The 20282-nt window shown below is 40.6% G+C and overlaps 3 long non-coding RNA genes and 1 other non-coding gene across 4 annotated transcripts; 3 read left to right on the top strand and 1 right to left on the bottom strand.

The window, feature by feature from the left end:
* The first annotated feature begins 252 nt into the window (after positions 1-252).
* Positions 253-768, top strand: LOC117131739. Its single transcript, XR_004454969.1, has 2 exons — positions 253-455; positions 506-768. It is a non-coding gene; the product is annotated as an uncharacterized LOC117131739 (long non-coding RNA).
* Positions 769-10394: 9626 nt separating this feature from the next.
* LOC117132226 lies at positions 10395-10501 on the top strand. Its single transcript, XR_004455786.1, has one exon. It is a non-coding gene; the product is annotated as a small nucleolar RNA R71 (small nucleolar RNA).
* A 1391-nt stretch (positions 10502-11892) lies between these two features.
* LOC117131738 lies at positions 11893-12599 on the top strand. The gene is made up of 2 exons (XR_004454968.1): positions 11893-12286; positions 12337-12599. It is a non-coding gene; the product is annotated as an uncharacterized LOC117131738 (long non-coding RNA).
* A 1951-nt stretch (positions 12600-14550) lies between these two features.
* On the bottom strand, positions 14551-19771 carry LOC117131735. Its single transcript, XR_004454964.1, has 2 exons — positions 19431-19771; positions 14551-18960 (listed from the first exon to the last, which is right to left on the bottom strand). It is a non-coding gene; the product is annotated as an uncharacterized LOC117131735 (long non-coding RNA).
* Positions 19772-20282: the final 511 nt, after the last annotated feature.

A 20282-nucleotide genomic window follows, 5' to 3' on the forward strand; every position in this document is an offset into this window, starting at 1 on the left:
AACCCATGAATTCAAAAGGTGATTACTCACTAATCTCCATGATCCCTCTTAAACCCATGTTGGATTTCAGATTAATCATGTAGAGAAATACAGGAAATAAAAGGAACACAGAATTTCAATAACAAAATTGATCAATTGATTCAAAGAGATCACTTTCCAAAGGTTTTTGGTGGTTTTTCTAAGAACAAAGATAATCCCTTCTTGGTGGCTTACAGAGTATTAAAACATAGGTTTTCAGAATAAAAACGTGCATAATAAAATGACAAAAAGGCCCTTGAGAAAACATGAATTCGAGCATATAGGCGACGCGCAGCGACCTCGGCAAGTCGCTCCAGCACGTCGCTCTGGGCTTCGGGAGCGACCTCAGGGTGTCGCTGCGAGAGGTCGCTCCGGCTTCAGTTTTGAGCTCTGTTTCGTCAAAAGAGCGAGCGACTTCAGGACGTCGCTCCAACGTGGTCGCTCCGAGAGGTAAGGCACAGCGACTTCAGGACGTCGCTCCGGTTAGGTCGCTCCGAGAGGTAAGGCACAGCGACTTCATCGTGTCGCTGCGGTTAGGTCGCTCCGGTGGGTTGCTCGTCCGCTGATCACTTTAAACACTTCTTTTGAGCTCCAAATGCACCCAAACGTCTCCAAGAACTCCATGTGATACTCCAATACCTGATAAGGACTCATGTATGCAAAATGCAACCTAAACATGACTAAATCCTAATCTATATGATCAAAATGCATATGGATGGATGGATAAAACAATGGAAATATGCATGATATCAACTCCCCCAAACTTGTTCTTTGCTTGTCCACAAGTGAACTTTCTAGAACTCATAGGGAGAGAGATTTGAAGGTGGGAGCTCATAGCCAAAAGAAACACCACTAGCAAATATAATTAGCACACTCTCTTATTACACTCTAGCTTCTCTAGGCCTATCTCAACTCCTTTTGTCCCTACACTCATCATCAAGCATCCACACATTCAAATCAACCAACTCTCACATTCATTAAGCACAAAACATCAGGTGAATTCTTGCAAATGGTCCGTTGGTCCAAGTCATTTGGTTGGGTAAGGGAAGGCTTTTATTCAAGTGATTCAAGAGGTTCAAAACATATGATCTTTAAGGTGGTTTACTCTCAAAACAAGTAGCCTTGACATTGCACATAATATATCTAAGAAAGGGACCAACTCATGCATACAATGCTCAATCTCCATTGTTCTACCCTTTTCCCAAACATACAATTACACGATCATTCCCAAATGTCAAACCCAACTCACATCTCTCACCAAAAGATCCTAAGAACTTTAACTCTTTCTTTTTGAAATCTACAAGGGATTTTTCTACAACCTCAAAACATTTCTTAGCTCTTAACAACTTTGCTAGCCCCCTTTTCTTTCTTTTCTTTTTTTTTTTTTCGATTTCTTTTCTTTTTTTTTATATTTTTTTTTTTTTTTAGGTTGGGGGCCAAGACTTTTCAAAACTAGAGCTAGAGGTTCTCTACTTATCCCAGAAAATCAATTCACTTAAGCACAAAGAGTCTATCCTTTTTATTTTTTATTTCTCCCAAATCATGATCACAACACTCACCCTCCCACCTATAGCTAGACAATAGAGTGTCCAATCTAGCAAAAATGAAGATCAAACATTGTCGTTCCCGATACTCTCAACATTATGCGCATGTAAGACTTTCCGAAGAAGGCCTCACTCATCAAACAATGAAAGCTTAAAAGGAAGGAAAGGTTTTGGGAGTGGTCTACCACTAGAGTTTGTCAAAAAGATTGGCATAAAAGATGTGACAACTCCAGTGTGTATAGCCATGACTCAGTACACAAGGGACCCTAAGCAAGAAGCATTAAGTTCATTCATTTCTAATAAGGTTGTAGTTGGCTTCAAAGACTGAGTTTCAGCAATCAACAAGTTTCAAGAAGAGTTTTCAAGGCTCGAAACATACAAGTCTTTTCGAGAGGTGCAAGGCTACTCAATGGTGCAACGTAGTGTTCTTTACAAGGCATTTAAAATCATTGCTCCCAATGCAAGTGAATGCAACCTATATGCTCTAGACTCTCCTAATGGTGCAAATGATGCAAACTAAATGAAAAATCTTTTTTTTTTTTTTTTTTTTTTAAATGCAAATAGGTGTGGCAATGCATGACTCAAATGAAACACAATCAAAGCAAACATGATCAAATGCTTGGTACCTCCCCCAAACTTGAGTTACACAGTCTCTGTGTTGTCAAAGAAAGAAGGAGATACCGAGAAGAAAACTAATATGCAAAAATGAAATGGTATATACAAGGGAGAGAAAGAAGTACCTCCTATGGATAATAGGTGGGGGCAGATGCCCCAGCATCGTCGTCGTCAGGAGGGAAGGTGGTGTAGTAACCACCGGATGCTGAACCGGAGCCTCCATACCATGGCTGGCTCTCAACCTCGTCAATCTCGTGCTCACTGTCAGAAGAAGCGAGGGATGGGGATTTGTTGCCGGAAGTGGAAGGCTGAGTGGGTGGGTTCCTCCACTTACGCTGAAGCTGCGCAGCAGTGAGGGGGAAGCCAAGAGCATCAGGCGGGGGTGGGGGCTGGGGGTTTGAGGTGTTCGCGAAAGCGAAATCGGCTGAGCTACATCCAGCTATTCCTCCCCTAGTTAAGACATCAGCTACTTTCTTCATGAACTTGGCTGAAGTCTTTGCCTGCTTCTTCACAGTCTTGCTGAGCGCCTTGCACTTATCCTTCAGCTTTTCTATCGTTCTGTCCTGAGCTTTGTTCCACCTCTGGAGACGACCAATGTGGTCATGAGCATCACGGAGAGCTCCAGGGGGAAGGACTCCGTCATGGGGCTTGAAGTAGTAGCGCGGAGGTCCATAGATATGCTCAGACGTGTCTGCAACAGGCGGGTCAGGTTGCGTAGGGACACTCCTTCTCCTTGATGAAGCTGCTTGAATTGGATCGAGAGGCCCGTGTTCTCCGAGAAAGTACTCCTGGGGAATGTTGAAGCTGACAGCTCCTGGTATCTCTAAACTCGTCAGGTTCCGGTTTGGAAGAACCACCTCGACTGGCTTGCCCTGCAAGTAGTAGTGGTAGACGTAGTCCTTCCCATACATCCCACTGAAATAGGTGGCAATCCTCAAGTAGGTGCCATCAATGAACCTAGGCCCCGCTGCGTCCTTTCCCAAGGGAACATTCAGAAATTGGAGCAGTGGTGTGATCATTCCGCCTATCCCCATCTTTGGGCGCGAATCAGTGGTGTACCACGCCCAGTCTCTGTAGTGTTCGAGACGGCCCACAAAGAAACTGACCATCCCAAAGGTAGCATAGATATCAGTGCTGGGAAGGGGTAACACTCCAGGTTGAGCGTAAGGACGGATAGCCGGACAGAGCAGTCGCATGTCTTCCTCAGTAACATTACCAGCTTGCTTCCGTGGGTAGAAAGCATGGACTAGCAATCTGTGGAGGTAGCGTACAGACGGGTGTCGGATGTGTGAGTTCTTGTCAGCCCCGGTAGAGTGCCTGTTTCCAGTGATCAACTTCCAAAGCTCTGTGGGGAGGTTCTCACACTTGGGAAGTGAGTGGTCTTCTAGGTCTTGGAACCCCATGACCCTCCCAATGTCCTTGAAGTTCATGTTGTATTCCCTTCCATTGACCTTGAACGTGATTTTTCCCCATCCTTGCCTCACATGCGCCGTGTCGTGGTAAGTGACCACAAGAGAGGATAGGAACTGACAAGTGACATCCTTGTAGAAAGGATAAGCCATGGTGAGGAGTTTCGGCATCTTCAAATGTCCCAGCATTGCCTCAATATCAGAGTCTAGACCCAACTCCTTCAGCAGGTTGAGGTCGGCGAACCTGGTTGGAGCCCAGGTGACTCCATTCTTCAAATGATCATACAGCTCCTCTACAGATGGAGTTTTCGCCCTGTCTCGATCAACAGCAACCCCTTTGCCCTTTGACATCTTGGCTTTCTTCGTAGGTGCTGGCTCATCATCACTCTCAGTTTCACCTTCCTCATGGGTGGGAACTGCTACACTTTTCCCTGCCCTCTTCTCGTGTTCTTTCGATTTCCTTGCAGCCAACGTCTGCTGTCGCACAGTCCGCTGCGTCCCTGAGCCAGTTGGCTCGCTTGTTAAAGCCTTTCCTCTTAGTGCAAACTCTTGATTTTCGGCTTCTTGCCTCTCAGCTTCCAACCTGCCCTTTGTCTTCTTAACCATTTTCACCTGAAAAGTTACAAACTTGGAAAGGGATAAGTAGATGGAAGTGAAGAAAAAGAAGACTTTGCAAGCGAACATTTTGCAAGAATGAACTTAACAAATGAATTTTTCAGTTTAAACTCAAGTTCAACACAATGCAACAATGTAACATCTTAACGCATCTAGTACACCCGCAAACACACTCAATTAAGGTCAAATTCGAAAAATCCCTAATTCCATGAACCCTAATTTTGCCAAAGTGCAAATTAAACTCAATTTCACCATTAATTCAACAACCCAACATGATAGATAAACTTTCCCTAGTCTATTTCACCACAATCTAGCAAGAACAGGACCAAATTTCGACTTTCAAATTCTAGGGTTCATGGACCTACGAATTTGAATTTTAAAACTCAATACCTTGCTCTGGATGAAAGGAAATGGTGAATGGGTGGTGAGGAATAGACTACAGGGGCGAAAGCTTGGATTTAGAAAGAAGAAGCAGTTGATTTGGGTGAGAATTGAGAAAGTTTTGGGGATTTTGGTGTGGATGAGTTTGAGAGAGTTTGTGAGTTTGTGAGAGGAGGGGAGAGGGATAGAGTTGGAGTCGCAGGGTTGGGGTAGGTTTAGGGTCGTCTGGTTCGGTTTAGGGTGGTCTAGGGTCGGTTTACTTGAATCAAACCGGGGTTTAGAGTTAGGAAACTTACCTGGACCGGGTCGGGAGCGACGTGAGGGTGTCGCTGGGAGAGGTCGCTCCCGAGTCGTTTCCTCGCGTCGTGTTTCGACAAAACCGCGAGCGACCTTGAAGTGTCGCTCTAGAAACCTCGCTCTGGGCTGGAGCGACTTCAAGGTGTCGCTCTAGGACGTCGCTCCGGGTCAGTTTTTGAGCTCCGTTTCGTCGAAAACGCGAGCGACTCCGAGGTGTCGTTCCCATAATGTCGCTCCCAGCTGGAGCGACCCTTCGGCCTCGCTCCGAGATGATTTTTTTTCTCGAGCCAACGACGAAACCGCGAGCGACTTCTAGGTGTCGCTCCCATAACCTCGCTCCCAGCTGGAGCGACTTTGAGGTGTCGCTGTGAGACCTCGCTCCCACACACGACTCCTGCTCAAAAATGAATCGATCAAGTACCTGCACAACTTTCTCTCTCTTTTTTTTTTTTTTATGCAATAAGATGAAAAACACCAATGCAATATATACAAGGATACGCATGGGACTTCCTCCCAAGTGAGCTTGTTTTAAGTCTCGAGCTTGACTTTGCCTCCTTTTAGATTAGGCCGGGGTAGGATCAGACAGTGGAGTTGAAACCCCATCTTCCTCTGGTGCAGTAGCCATGTAGAGCTTAACCCTTTGTCCATTGACTGTGAAGTCTCTTCCATCAGTGCTCCACAAAACTATTGCTCCATATGGTCTAACCTCCTTGACCTTGAAAGGACCGGACCACCTTGACTTAAGCTTTCCTGGAAACAACTTCAGCCTAGAGTTGTAGAGAAGAACTTGGTCTCCTTCTTTAAACTCTCTCTTCAGGATGTTCTTGTCATGGAAAGCCTTAGTCTTCTCCTTGTAGATTCTTGAGTTCTCGAAAGCATCCAATCTTATCTCATCAAGCTCATGTAGCTGAAAGAGCCTTTTCTCCTTGGCACTCTTGATGTCAAAGTTCAGCAACTTTATTGCCCATAGTGCCTTGTACTCAAGCTCCACTGGCAAATGGCAAGCTTTCCCATACACTAGGTTGAAAGGTGTGGTACCCAGTGGTGTCTTGTACGCTGTCCTATAAGCCCAAAGTGCATCGTCAAGCTTATTGGACCAATCCTTCCTTGTAATCCCCACAATCTTCTCCAGAATAGACTTGATCTCCCTGTTAGAAATCTCAACTTGGCCACTTGTTTGGGGATGATAAGGAGTTGCCACCTTGTGCTTCACACCGTTCTTCTTGAGAAGTCCCTCAAGCAGTTTGTTAATGAAGTGGGAACCTCCATCACTGATTACAACTCTTGGAACTCCAAACCTTGGGAAGATGATGCTCTTGAACATCTTGATTACAACTCTAGCATCATTGGTGGGGCTTGCAATGGCTTCCACCCACTTGGAGACATAATCAACAGCCACAAGGATATATTTGTTGCCCAAAGATGATGGAAATGGTCCCATGAAGTCAATACCCCAGACATCAAACACTTCAACTTCAAGGATTGGATTTTGAGGCATCTCATTCCTCTTGGTGATGTTTCCTCTTCTTTGGCAAGAATCACACTTCGAAACAAAGGCTTGTGTATCCTTGAACATGTGTGGCCACCAGAATCCAGCTTGTAATACTTTTGCAACTGTCTTGAAGGTGGCAAAGTGTCCTCCATAGGATGATCCATGACATTGTGCAAGGATCCCATCAATCTCCTCATTTGCAACCACTCTCCTATAAAGCTGATCTTTGCAGAGAATGTAGAGGTAGGGCTCGTCCCAGTAATATCTTTTCACATCCTTGTAGAACTTCTTCTTGGCATAGCCTACAAGATTCAAAGGTTCTCTCCCTGTGGCTAGGTAGTTAACCAGATCAGCATACCAAGGTTCTTTCTCCTCTGTTGCTTTGACCTCTTCCAGCTTCCTACCAGTCTCACAAACTGCTATCACTCCTTCGATAGCCATGATCTGCTCTTCAGGAAGTCCTTCGTCAATAGGGATACCAGACTCTACCCTCAACCTGGACAAATGATCAGCTACTCCATTCTCAACTCCAGGTTTGTCCTTGATCTCCATATCAAACTCTTGGAGCAAAAGGATCCACCTCAAAAGCCTGGGTTTTGCATCCTTCTTGGCCAAAAGGTGTCTCAAGGCGGCATGATCTGTGTAGACAATGACTTTAGACCCAACCAAGTAGCTCCTGAACTTCTCAAAGGCAAAAACAATTGCCAGCATCTCCTTCTCTGTTGTGGCATACTTCATCTGGGCATCATTGAGGGTTTGGCTGGCATAATAGATCACATGGGTTTTGCCATTTTTCTTCTGCCCCAGAACAGCTCCCACAGCATAGTCACTGGCGTCACACATGATCTCAAAAGGGAGATCCCAATCAGGTGGCTGGACAATTGGGGCACTAACGAGTTCACCCTTCAGCTTCTTGAAAGCTTGTAGACATTCCACATCAAAACTGAAGGTAGCTTCCTTGCACAGCAACCTGGTCAAAGGTCTAGTGATCATGGAGAAGTCCTTGATGAACCTCCTGTAGAATCCAGCATGACCAAGAAAACTCCGGATGTCTTTCACTGTCTTTGGTGGAGGCAGACCAACCATAACATCGATTTTGGCTTTATCACCTCAATCCCCTTCTCTGAAATCTTGTGTCCTAGCACAATCCCTTCTTTGACCATGAAGTGACACTTCTCCCAATTCAGCACAAGGTTGGTGTCTTCACATCTCTGTAGGACCCTGCACAAATTTGACAAACAAGCAGAAAACGAAGATCCGTAGACAGAGAAATCATCCATGAATACCTCCACAACATCCTCAATCAGATCAGAGAAAATTGACATCATGCACCTTTGAAAGGTAGCTGGAGCATTACATAGACCAAATGGCATCCTTCGATATGCAAAGGTGCCATAGGGACATGTGAATGTCGTTTTCTCTTGATCATTGGGATGTATGGGGATTTGGAAAAATCCTGAGTATCCATCAAGGAAACAATAGAATGGGTGATTCGCAAGTCTCTCAAGCATCTGATCAATAAATGGTAGTGGAAAATGATCCTTTCTAGATGCAGAGTTTAGTTTTCGGTAATCAATGCACATTCTATGACCTGTGATGGTTCTTGTTGGTATCAATTCATCCTTGTCATTCTTGATCACAGTGATACCACCTTTCTTTGGTACAACATGCACAGGTGATACCCATTTAGAATCTGAGATAGGGTAAATAACACCAGCATCTAGGAGTTTAAGAATCTCTTTCTTTACAACATCCTTCAGGTTAGGATTTAACCTTCTTTGATGCTCGATAGAAGTCATTGATTCATCCTCAAGATGTATCCTATGCATGCACAAAGAGGGTGATATCCCCTTGATGTCATCTAGTGAGTAACCTATTGCCTTTCTAAATCTTTTAAGTGTTTTCAAAAGTTCAGATAGCTCATTCTCAGTAAGTTCACTACTCACAATGACAGGGTAAGTTTCATTAGGACCAAGGAATGCATACCTTACACCATGGGGAAGAGGTTTAAGCTCCACTTTAGGTGCCTTTAGTTCACTCCAGTCATCCTGCTGGTTGTCCTCTCGTTGAGTGACTGAGACTTGTTGGTGAACCATCTGTGGAAGCTCCTCGTACTGGTCCTTACTGAAAAACGCCTGGTGTGAATCCAGCATCATCCCATAGGCAGTACTCTCCAGGTTCTCAATCACCTCAGCCTCTTTCTCTACAGTTAAAGCATGCTGTAGAGGGTCCTCTAGTGACAACTCTTCAAGGAGTTCATCAGCAAGGGCATCCATCTCTTCGATGTAGAACACTTGTCCTTGAACTGTTGGCCTCCTCATTACTTCCTTGATGTCGAAATGCAGAACGTGCCCTTTACCCAGATGGAGATCAATCTTGCCTTCTTTAACATTAACAATAGCTCCTGCTGTGGCTAAGAAAGGTCTTCCAAGGATTAAAGGATCTTGAGCTTCTTCACCCATTTCAAGCACCACAAAGTCTGTAGGGATCTCATAATTTCCAACCATCACTGGGAGGTCCTCTAAGATACCCACAGGGTACTTCACTGAACGATCAGCCAATACCAGAGAAAGTCTACACTTCTTGTACTGAGTGAAACCCAGCTTCTTAGCAACAGATAGGGGCATCAAGCTGACACTGGCTCCCAAATCGCAGAGACATCTATCAAATACCATAGGCCCAAGAGCGCAAGGTAATGTGAAGCATCCAGGATCTTCTAGCTTCTTTGGAATGACCAGCCTCTGAATGATAGCACTGCACTCATGAGTGAGAATCACCATGCCCTCCATCTCTTTCTTCTTTGCAGCTACAGCATCTTTGAGGAACTTGCTGTATTGAGGGATCAGCATGAAAGCATCTATAATGGGCATTGTGACTTGGACTTCACTCATTTGCTTGTCAAACAAAGCTTTGTACTTCTCTAGCAGCTGCCTCTTGAATCGACCTGGGAATGGAAGCTTGGGTTCATAAGCAGGAGGAACAAAAGAGTTTTCACTTGCAGGAGTGACGACTTCACCATCTTTAACTGTTTTCTTCTCTTCTCCAACCTTTCCTTTTCCTTTTGCTTCCACTATCTTTTCCAAGATCTCGTCATTGATCTTCTCATCAACAATCACCACTTCATCATCTATGGTGATGGCAACCCCCTCACTTTGTTTCTCAGCATCCTTGGTGAGAGTTCTCTGAGGTAACTCCTTACCACTCCTGAGAGTGATAGCTTTCATGGTTTCCTTGGGGTTTTGCTCAGATTTTCCAGGTAGAGAACCTTGTTGGCGATTTTGTTGAGTGTTCATGGCAGCAAACTGGTTCTCCAAAGCTCTGAACTTGTTGTTGAGCTCATTGTAGCTCCCATCAATCTTTGAGTGAAGATTCTTCAACTCATAGCCAATATGCTTCTCACTTCTTGTTTGAGACTCCAGGATTTGTTTCAGTAGAGCATCAGTGCTGCTGACTTGAGGAGTGGAGGTAGAGGGATTAGATTGTTGTTGGGAAGAATGGTTGCCCTTGTTGTTGAAACCAGGAGGAGGGTTCTGCTGAGGTTGATAGCTGCCTTGCTGATTGTTCCGAGGCTGATAACCACTCTGCTGGTTGTTGGAATAGGACTTCTGTTGGTAGTTGTTGTACTGAAAGTTGGGTTCTTTCTTGTACCAGCTACCATTGTTGTTGATGAAACACAGCTCTTCCTGACCTTCCAAACCCTCAACTTCATGGACAATAGCTGGTGTCTCTTGGCTTGGGTTGCCGACAAAGTGCAGCTGCTCTTGGGTAGCTTTATCAGCAAGGAGGATGTCTATCTTATCCTGTAGAGCTTTCAACTCCTTCCTCGTTTGCTTATCCTCAGTTCTACTGCTTCTGTCGTGGTCTCCACTGTAGACTGCATCGCTCTTAACCATGTTGTCAACCAGCTCCTCTGCATCCTCCTCAGTTCTCCCCAAGAAGAACCCATTACTAGCTGTATCCAGTCTGGCTCTGTACTTAGGGAGAGCACCACGGTAGAATGTGCTCAGCAAGCTCTCCTTAGAGAAACCATGGTGTGGGCATTGAGCTTGATAGCCCTTGAATCTCTCCCAGGCTTCACTGAAACCTTCCAAGCCCTTCTATTGAAAGCTGGAGATCTCGTTTCTCAGCTTAGCAGTTCTTGAAGTAGAGAAGAACTTCTCCAAGAATACTTTCTTGCAGTCATCCCAAGTGGTAATGGAATCGCTGGGTAGAGACTTCTCCCACTGACGTGCCTTATCTCCCAAAGAGAAAGGGAATAGCTTGAGCTTTAAGGCATCTTCGGACACACCATTGGTTTTTGACAACCCACAATAGCTGTCGAACCTGTCCAAGTGATCAAATGGATCCTCTAGAGCCAAGCCATGATACTTGTTGTTCTCGATCACGTTGAGGAGTCCTGACTTGATCTCAAAGTTGTTGGCTGCCACAGCGGGTGCTCGGATTCCCAATCTATGACCATGAATGTTTGGACGGTCGTAAGTGCCAATGGGTCGAGCTGCTCGCTGTTGGTTAGGTGGGCCATTGTTGTTAGCGCCATTGACGCCTGCATCTTCTTGATGAACGTCTCCCATGTCAGTGTTCAGTCTCTGCAATTGAGCCTGATGTTCTTCTTCTCTTCTCTTTCTAGTACACTCTCTCTCTAAAGCCCTGATGTCTGCTGCTCTTGGAACTAGGTTTGATGGACCCCTGCTCCTCAAGTTCATACACCTGTAGATTAAAGGGAGGTGAAGAAGAGTCAGTAACAAAAGAAAATAAAAATGACTTAGTCTCAAGCAATTGACTAAATCTCAATGTTTAAATCTACTCAGAATTTGGCAACGGCGCCAATTTGATGTTAGGAGTTTTCAAGGCTCCTAAGACAAATGTTGTAGTATAAATGATTGTCGAACCAGTTCTGAGAGATATCAAAGCACCGAGAATGCAAGTAATCACTTAATCTAAGTGCAACCAATGATTTAGATGGGTTTTTAAACTATGACTAATTAAAAGGAATAACTAAATGATACTTTCTTAACTATTGGAAAAGAGAACTCATGGATATAGGGATTAGACCTCGGGTGATCAAGTTTCGAACTAAAGATGGCAAACGATCAATCAATCTATTAACCTTAAGCTTAGACGCAATCCTAAACAAACTCTATGTCTAGATGAATGTTCATTTACTAAACACAATTCAAACATCAAATGTCTTTGGTTGAATATATGAAAGCAATCATTACTAACAAGTCTATTAGCTATCTTAGCATCTCTAACAACAAATGTCTTTGGCAGAGCATGCTAAAAGCCTAGGAGAGTTGTCTCGGGCATTTCATCGAACACCTTTCGGGTGAGAAATGCCTAAGGATCAACAATTGAGTGGCCAACTCAGAAGATGCTTTATGTTCACTCTACTAGCAAGGAAATATGAATGATCTACACTAAAACATCCTAGTTCTAACCTAATCACCCTTAATCTCCCTAACCCATGAATTCAAAAGGTGATTACTCACTAATCTCCATGATCCCTCTTAAACCCATGTTGGATTTCAGATTAATCATGTAGAGAAATACAGGAAATAAAAGGAACACAGAATTTCAATAACAAAATTGATCAATTGATTCAAAGAGATCACTTTCCAAAGGTTTTTGGTGGTTTTTCTAAGAACAAAGATAATCCCTTCTTGGTGGCTTACAGAGTATTAAAACATAGGTTTTCAGAATAAAAAGCGTGCATAATAAAATGACAAAAAGGCCCTTGAGAAAACATGAATTCGAGCATATAGGCGACGCGCAGCGACCTCGGCAAGTCGCTCCAGCACGTCGCTCTGGGCTTCGGGAGCGACCTCAGGGTGTCGCTGCGAGAGGTCGCTCCGGCTTCAGTTTTGAGCTCTGTTTCGTCAAAAGAGCGAGCGACTTCAGGACGTCGCTCCAACGTGGTCGCTCCGAGAGGTAAGGCACAGCGACTTCAGGACGTCGCTCCGGTTAGGTCGCTCCGAGAGGTAAGGCACAGCGACTTCATCGTGTCGCTGCGGTTAGGTCGCTCCGGTGGGTTGCTCGTCCGCTGATCACTTTAAACACTTCTTTTGAGCTCCAAATGCACCCAAACGTCTCCAAGAACTCCATGTGATACTCCAATACCTGATAAGGACTCATGTATGCAAAATGCAACCTAAACATGACTAAATCCTAATCTATATGATCAAAATGCATATGGATGGATGGATAAAACAATGGAAATATGCATGATATCACTTACCTTCAGAGAAGATAGATATTTGTATAGACAACTGTATGATCTACTGGAGGAAAAATTCAGGGTTGTTGGAGTGTAAATTTTGCAAGAAGCCACGATATAAACCGGAAAGACGTGGACGAAATAGGATACCATACGAGCTTATGTGGTACTTACCTATTACGGATAGGCTGAATAGATTATATCAATCTCAAAAGACTGCAGCAGCGATGAGATGGCATGCTGAATATACTCAGAAAGAAGGCGAAATGAATCATCCATTAGATGCAAAAGCGTTGAAACACTAGAATTCGGTGTACCCTGATTTTGCAAGCAACATTAACAATGTTTATCTTGGCCTGTGCACAGATAGCTTTAGTCCTTTTGGAATGTCTGGAAGACAATACTCGTTTTGGCCAGTCATCCTGAAGCCATACAACGTTCCACCATAGATGTGTATGGAAAGAGAATTCCTTTTCATGAGTATATTGATACTTGGGCCTAATAATCCGAAGTGGTCCCTCGATATTTTTCGACAGCCTTTAATAGAAGAATTACAGGAGTTGTCGTCAACAAGGGTGCAGACATATGATTGTTCAACAAGAATAAAATTTACAATGTGAGCAGTTCTTTTGTGGACCATCAGTGACTTTCCCGCATACGGGATGTCATCAGGTTGGATGACGCATGGGAGGCTGTCTTGTCCATATTGTATGGGAAGCACATACACATTTCAGCTGAAGAAAGGTAGGAAGGCGTCTTGGTTTGATTGCCATTGGAGATTTTTGCCAATTAACCATTCGTACCGAAGAAACAAAACATTATTTCAGTCAAAAAGGATTGTGCGGGACACTTCTCCACCATATTTATCTGGAGAGAAAATCGAGAAGGATGTTGATTATTATGGTGCACTAGAAACAGTATGCAAAGGGGGTGATTGGCATACTTCAGCAAATCTGACTTGGTTACGGGATCCAACATAATTGGCACACAAAGAGTATTTTTTGGGAACTTCCGTACTAGAAGGATCTACTTCTGCGATAAAATCTTGATGTTCTGCATATAGAGAAAAAATGCTTTGACATTATCATCAATACATTACAGAACGTCTCCGGAAAGACAAAAGATAACAAGAACTCAAGGTTGGACTTGCCTACATTATGTTCTACGAGTGAGCTGCATATTAAAAACAATGGGCAAATTACGGATCCCATTTTCAGATTCTCAGTAGAAGCGAAGGCGGCGCTGTTCAAGTGGTTGGCATCAGATGTGAAGTTTTCTGATGAGTACGTTTCAAATCTATCAAGATGTGTTGAGCAGGGTCAAACGTTTTCAGGGATGAAGAGTCACGACTGTCATGTGTTTATGCGACAACTACTACCATTTGCATTCTCGGAGTTGCTTCCAAATAATGTTCACGAAGCACTTGCAGGTAACAAATTACTATAACTACTCCATGTTATAAGAAATTATATATGTTACTAGCTAATTCCTTTTACATTAATATTTTGAGGCATAGGAGTTTGTAGAGATCTTAGCACTCGTACCTTAACTGAAGATGTCATCAGACAACTTGATGAGAATATCCAATCTTAATGTGCAATGTGGAGAAAATTATTCCGCCGTCATTTTTTGACGTCATGGAACATCTTGTTGTCCACCACCCGTATGAGGCATCACTTAATGGACCTGTTCATAACGGATGTATCTTTATGAGCGATCCTTGAATCATTTGAAAGGAAAAGCCAAAAATATTGCAAGGGTGGGATGTTCAATAGTGGCTGGGAGTTTGACTGAGGAAACATCTCACTTCACGTCGTACAACTTTGGGTCACAAGTCTAGACACGGAAAACGGTTCCAAGCAGATATGATGATGGTGGTGTTATGCCGACATATGTTGTACCAGGTGTTCCTGACATATTCTGTCAGATTGAACATCTAGGTGGTAAACTCAAAGAATTTTGTTGGTCAAGTACAAAACACGCTCACAGTGCCCACACATACATACTCCTGAATTGTGAGGAGATGCATTCATTTGAAAGGTAATTATTTCCGGTATGAAATTTAATTTATCAATTATATAATTATTTCAATTTAATGATCTTTTGCAAAACAACGAGTTTGTTGCCCAGGTTAAATAAGCTATACCAGGAATATCAACAAATGATCTAAGCAAAAGGAAAGAACAACACTTTGTACAGTGGTTTAAAACGCAGGTATAAATCATATATAATTAATTATGTTAGTAATTTAAATTTAAATTAAATATTAATAATGTTATACATTATTACAGTTTGATTGTGACGATGCACTTTATCCTACGTTGTTTCACGAATTGATATAAGGTTGGTCTCCAAGGTCACAACACCATCTATGTATTTCACACGAGGCTACACTTTACACACTTACGAGTATGGAAGTCGGCGACCAACGGTGAACTATGGGATATGTGTGAAAGATGAAACATATTTCTATGGGATTTTACAAGAGATCATTGAAGTGAAATTTCCCAGTTTGGTGAAGATCAAATGTGTCTTCTTCAAATGTGACTGGTTCGATTCCACCGTCAATAGAGGTGTTTGGTATAGAAAGTTTGGAGTTTTGGATATCAACGCTCCACAGAGGTACAATAAATTTGAACCCTACATATTGGTATCTCAAGCATATCAAGTTTGTTTTATTCCAAGGATCAGACAAACTGGAATATCTTAGTTAGCTACTATAAAAGTTATACCTCGGGGTCGAGTAATCGGTGATGACCAACCGCCTTTTCAAAAAGATGTCGTGAATGTTGTGGAAGTACCTTAACAACCTATAGAAAAAATCTTACTTGTTGATTACAAATCCCGGTATATGAAGATCTTCCAGAAGATATAAGGAACAATGCAACTGATAGACCATGGATTTGATCCACTTTTACCCATGGTTTATAAGTGTTTTAACTATGAATTATTATATTATAGATTCTATTTAGCATATTTATATGATCATGAGTGATTTGGAGGAAAGTGATGATTTTGGAGCATTTTGGAGATATTTGGAGTAAGCACCCGAGATGACCATTGAGCACGACCATCGGTCGACAGTGAGGAAGAATAATCGATCGATGTTCACATCGTGACATCGATCGACAGCAAAGCGCACAGAAATCTCATTTGGTCACAGCCGACTTAGAGACCAAGTCAGTCTTCACCTATTTACAAGACTATCCCTGACGGGTTTTAATCTAATTATATAAGCTTTGCCAACATGTAAAAGGCAAAGTGTGCTTTCTTGTTTTACTGATTTTACAGCAAAAGTTTTGTAGGATTTTTAATAGATTGTAGAGAAGATCCAAAGAGATTTGTGATTGAAACTACATTGATATCTATCTATTTATCTATACAGTTTTTATTCCTTATTGCTATTAGGAATTGCTTGGCCATGTCTTAATAGGTCTCTTGTTAGATTTTGGGTTTAAATAGGTTATGAGGGATTAGCCCCAACTATAGATTGCTAAGTTGTGATATTCATCTTTAGGATTGTCAATAATGCATGTTTCTAGATTAGCTACCCAGAACTTGCCCTAGGAGTTGTAAACATAAGCGATAGCTTGCATCTCACCTTGAATCCATCCTAACTGAGCTAAGATTGCTAGACTAGGCGAGAGCTCATCTAGGAATCTTAGTGAGCATATTTAATCCGCGGATTAACGCTTGACCAAGAGCACCGATCGATATTCCAATCGAATTGTCGGTCGACGTTTCAACAAGTGTATCGATCGATATTCCTATAGAATAATCGATTGACACTGGTCAATAGACAGACCTTGAAAGCGAAAGCCTAATGGTTTGTTATTAAGTGTTGAGCTCTATAATATCATGAATACAACTTATTAGGCATCTGTAGGATTATAATCCTCCTGAATAAAAACCCTAAGTCTAGCTATTTCCATTTAAGTACCAAAACCCCAATCAATCAATCGACCAATTACTTGTTCACAAACCTGCAACTTTACATTTAAATCATTAAACAACCTAGCTTAACTAATCTGATTAGATTTATTAGGTTCCCTAGCTCCATGTGGATTTGATCCCTAAGTACTACAACTGAACCTCTTATTTGAGAGAGTAATTCATTCTTTATGGTAATTTGAGTGATATCAGCAACCAAGATGAATTTGAAGAAAATGATGATCCTAGTGATGAGTCGAGTGATTGTCCTGATGACGAGTGAATTTCAGTATTTCAAATTTATTAATTAGACTCATTGTTTAAACAAGTTTTCAGACTTTGTAGTTTGGGGTTTAGAAGTGTAAAATGTATATATAACTTAAGAAATTTGCGGTTTGGGGTTTTAGGGTATAAACACGTGTATTCTCTAATTTGTCGTAATCCACAAAGGCGGGTCGTTCCTATATCGACATAATATGTAATTGACCCTAGGTGGTCGTAAAATTACTTCTAAATTACGAAGATGTCTAAAAAACATGGGTCGACCCTAAGTAGTCGTAAATTTACTTCTATACTACGACGACACCTAGTTCTATAAATATGCACAACTCTCACATTCTAAAGATGCACAATAAAATAACCTAAATCGCCTTACTTCTACATTACGACGATCTTTAAAACACGGATCGAACCTAAATCGTCGTAAATTCACAAAACACGGGTCATTGCAAAATTTTCATAAATTCAAAAATGCGGGTGGTCCTAAAATCGTTGTAACATTACATCTACTTTACGACAAAATCGCTTTTCTAGAAACGTGGGTCGTCCCAACATCGTCGTAATTTTCCTTCTAATTTATGACAACTTCAGATTCTCTATATATACACGAGTCCCATCGCCCTCGCGCAGTTGCTCGTTAGTCTCTCTGTCCCTAGCATCTCTCTGCCTTCTCTCTAGGCACAATTTATTTTTTGGTTTAGTTTAGGTGGTTAGTTAGGATGGAATTAGATTAGGGTTGGAGTTAGTTTAGAAATGAAATTAGATTAGTTTATTATTAACGGATATAAATTGTTTGAAATATTAATTTAATTTTTTTTGTTTTTTAAAAAGATTTATCGAGATGTCGTCTGCTCGTGGTAGAAAGGGACTTAGGGAGAAACCCACTTATGGGACTACATTGCTCGGTATGCAGAAAGATCCGGCAGCTTCTAGCTCCGGTACTGCGACCGAACCAGATTTTCTCCCTGAGAGCCAATCTCAGGGAAGATCACCTCATACGACTCACCAGTCTATGCCTCCTCCTCCGCCGTATGTGCCTCCTCCACAGTATCCACAGCATCCCCCGCAGCCTCAGCCACCTCAGGAGGATGCTGCCCCAGCTCCTGCCGCTGCTCCAGCACCTGGTGCTGTTCCGGGAGGTATCCATCAAGATTTTATGCCACCGGATGCTCAGTATGCTAGGTTTACGGTTGAGGACCTGATCCAAATGCTCGGACGCAATGGTTTACCCATCATCGACCCCTATCGACTACCAAACACTTATTCATTTTGTGTCTGCAACATTGGTCCAGCGTCCAAAGAATTGTTTTATTGGGGCATATTTTTTTTCCGTCGACTCTTTACCGAAACTGAGTGTACGCTATACAGGTATGTTCATTTTCTCTCATGTTGTCCATGGACGTATTGCTCATGTTAACACAAACCTAATTTGAGGAAAGGCAAAGATGAATCCCTTCTTAGTTCTCGTGCCAAAGTAATGAAAGAACCCGGTGAAGCCACAAGTGCAATTCATATAACCTACATCAATAGCTATAAAAAAAATCTAATAACTTAACAATGTGGGAGGCAGAACAACACCAAAAACAGCACCAAAGTAACACAAATCGATTGACACAAAAACTAATTGGTAATGGCATTTTCATGATTAATTAAAGTTTTAAAATGAATATTGCAAAACAAAATTCAATAGAAGGGGTTAGTTTTATGGTTAACCACAAATATTAGGTCATTTAATTTCTTTGAGAAGCCCAATAATCTTTGATTAGCTAATTCGGTACTAGATTCGGGGAAACCGCATGGATTAAGCTTAGCACAATGCCAATCCTTAATTTAGATACATTAGGTATTTTATTTTCTATATGTTTAAAATCGTTCTACACAATTGGGTAATACATATTTGTAGAAAATAAAGATTTCACTTACTTTTTTTTAGGTTTTTTCTTTTAATTATCAACTAGAGCTTGACCCGCGCACCCGCGCAGGTGTTAGTTTTTTTTATAAATAAATATTTATTTGTATAAGTGATAATATATATTTTAAAAGTTACCCGTTTAATTTATTTTTAATATGACATTTCTAAACACAATAATCTTATAGTTTATATTGAGTAGTTTTATTTTATCATGTAAACCCTTAGTTATATCATCTATTTATTTAGAATATGACCTGTAAAGTCACACAAATGTATTTTTATTTTTTATGGATCAAAATTTTATGATTATATATAATAAAATTGTTGTATAAACTATTTTTATGGATCACAATTTTATGATTATGTATAATAAAATTTTTGTATACTATTTACTATGTATATGTGGAATTAGTAAAATAATTACCGTATAATGTATGTAATTATGAAATGTATATATGGAATTAATTATTTTCAAACACACATATCTATAATAATAATGTATAATAAAAAAAAAGACAATTAATATTAAAATTTAGGTTTATTAATTATTGTTGCCATGATTTTTTAGTTAGAATTTGATTTTGGAAATACATTAATTGAAGAGAAAAGACAAAAATCCTAAAAAATAGGTTAATTAATAACTTCAGTGGCATGCTATTGTAAATATAGTGGAAAACTAAGGGATAATCTAATTTTGTACTCATCTATTTATTTAGAATATGACCTGTAAAGTCACACAAATGTATTTTTATTTTTTATGGATCAAAATTTTATGATTATATATAATAAAATTGTTGTATAAACTATTTTTATGGATCACAATTTTATGATGATGTATAATAAAATTTTTGTATACTATTTACTATGTATATGTGGAATTAGTAAAATAATTACCGTATAATGTATGTAATTATGAAATGTATATATGGAATTAATTATTTTCAAACACACATATCTATAATAATAATGTATAATAAAAAAAAAAAGACAATTAATATTAAAATTTAGGTTTATTAATTATTGTTGCCATGATTTTTTAGTTAGAATTTGATTTTGGAAATACATTAATTGAAGAGAAAAAAACAAAAATCCTAAAAAATAGGTTAATTAATAACTTCAGTGGCATGCTATTGTAAATATAGTGGAAAACTAAGGGATAATCTAATTTTGTACTCCTCTTTTAATAGATTAGATACTATTAAAAGTTAAGGAGATTTAAAAAAATCTACCTATGAAAGTTATTTGGACCCTTTCATTTATCTCATTATTTTCTGGTCTTACCTTAAATTTAGATTAACAATATATTACCATATATTTCTCTAACAATAATTTATTTAATTCATTTATTTATTCAAATATTACTCCTAAATCCTAATCACTACTATTACTATATTTACCTTTTTGATTTTTAATCGTAAAAGCATTGAAACTAATGTTTTATATTACCACTTTTATCATATAATATATGATTTAAAGCAAGAGAAGTTACATGATATATATGTGTACATTCTAACTTCCTCTTTCTTTTATAATAAAGTAATCATATCATATATAAAACTTTTCCACTAAAATCTCA

Source organism: Brassica rapa, chromosome A02, assembly GCF_000309985.2.
Source record: "Brassica rapa cultivar Chiifu-401-42 chromosome A02, CAAS_Brap_v3.01, whole genome shotgun sequence".
Classification (NCBI taxonomy): Eukaryota; Viridiplantae; Streptophyta; class Magnoliopsida; order Brassicales; family Brassicaceae; genus Brassica; species Brassica rapa.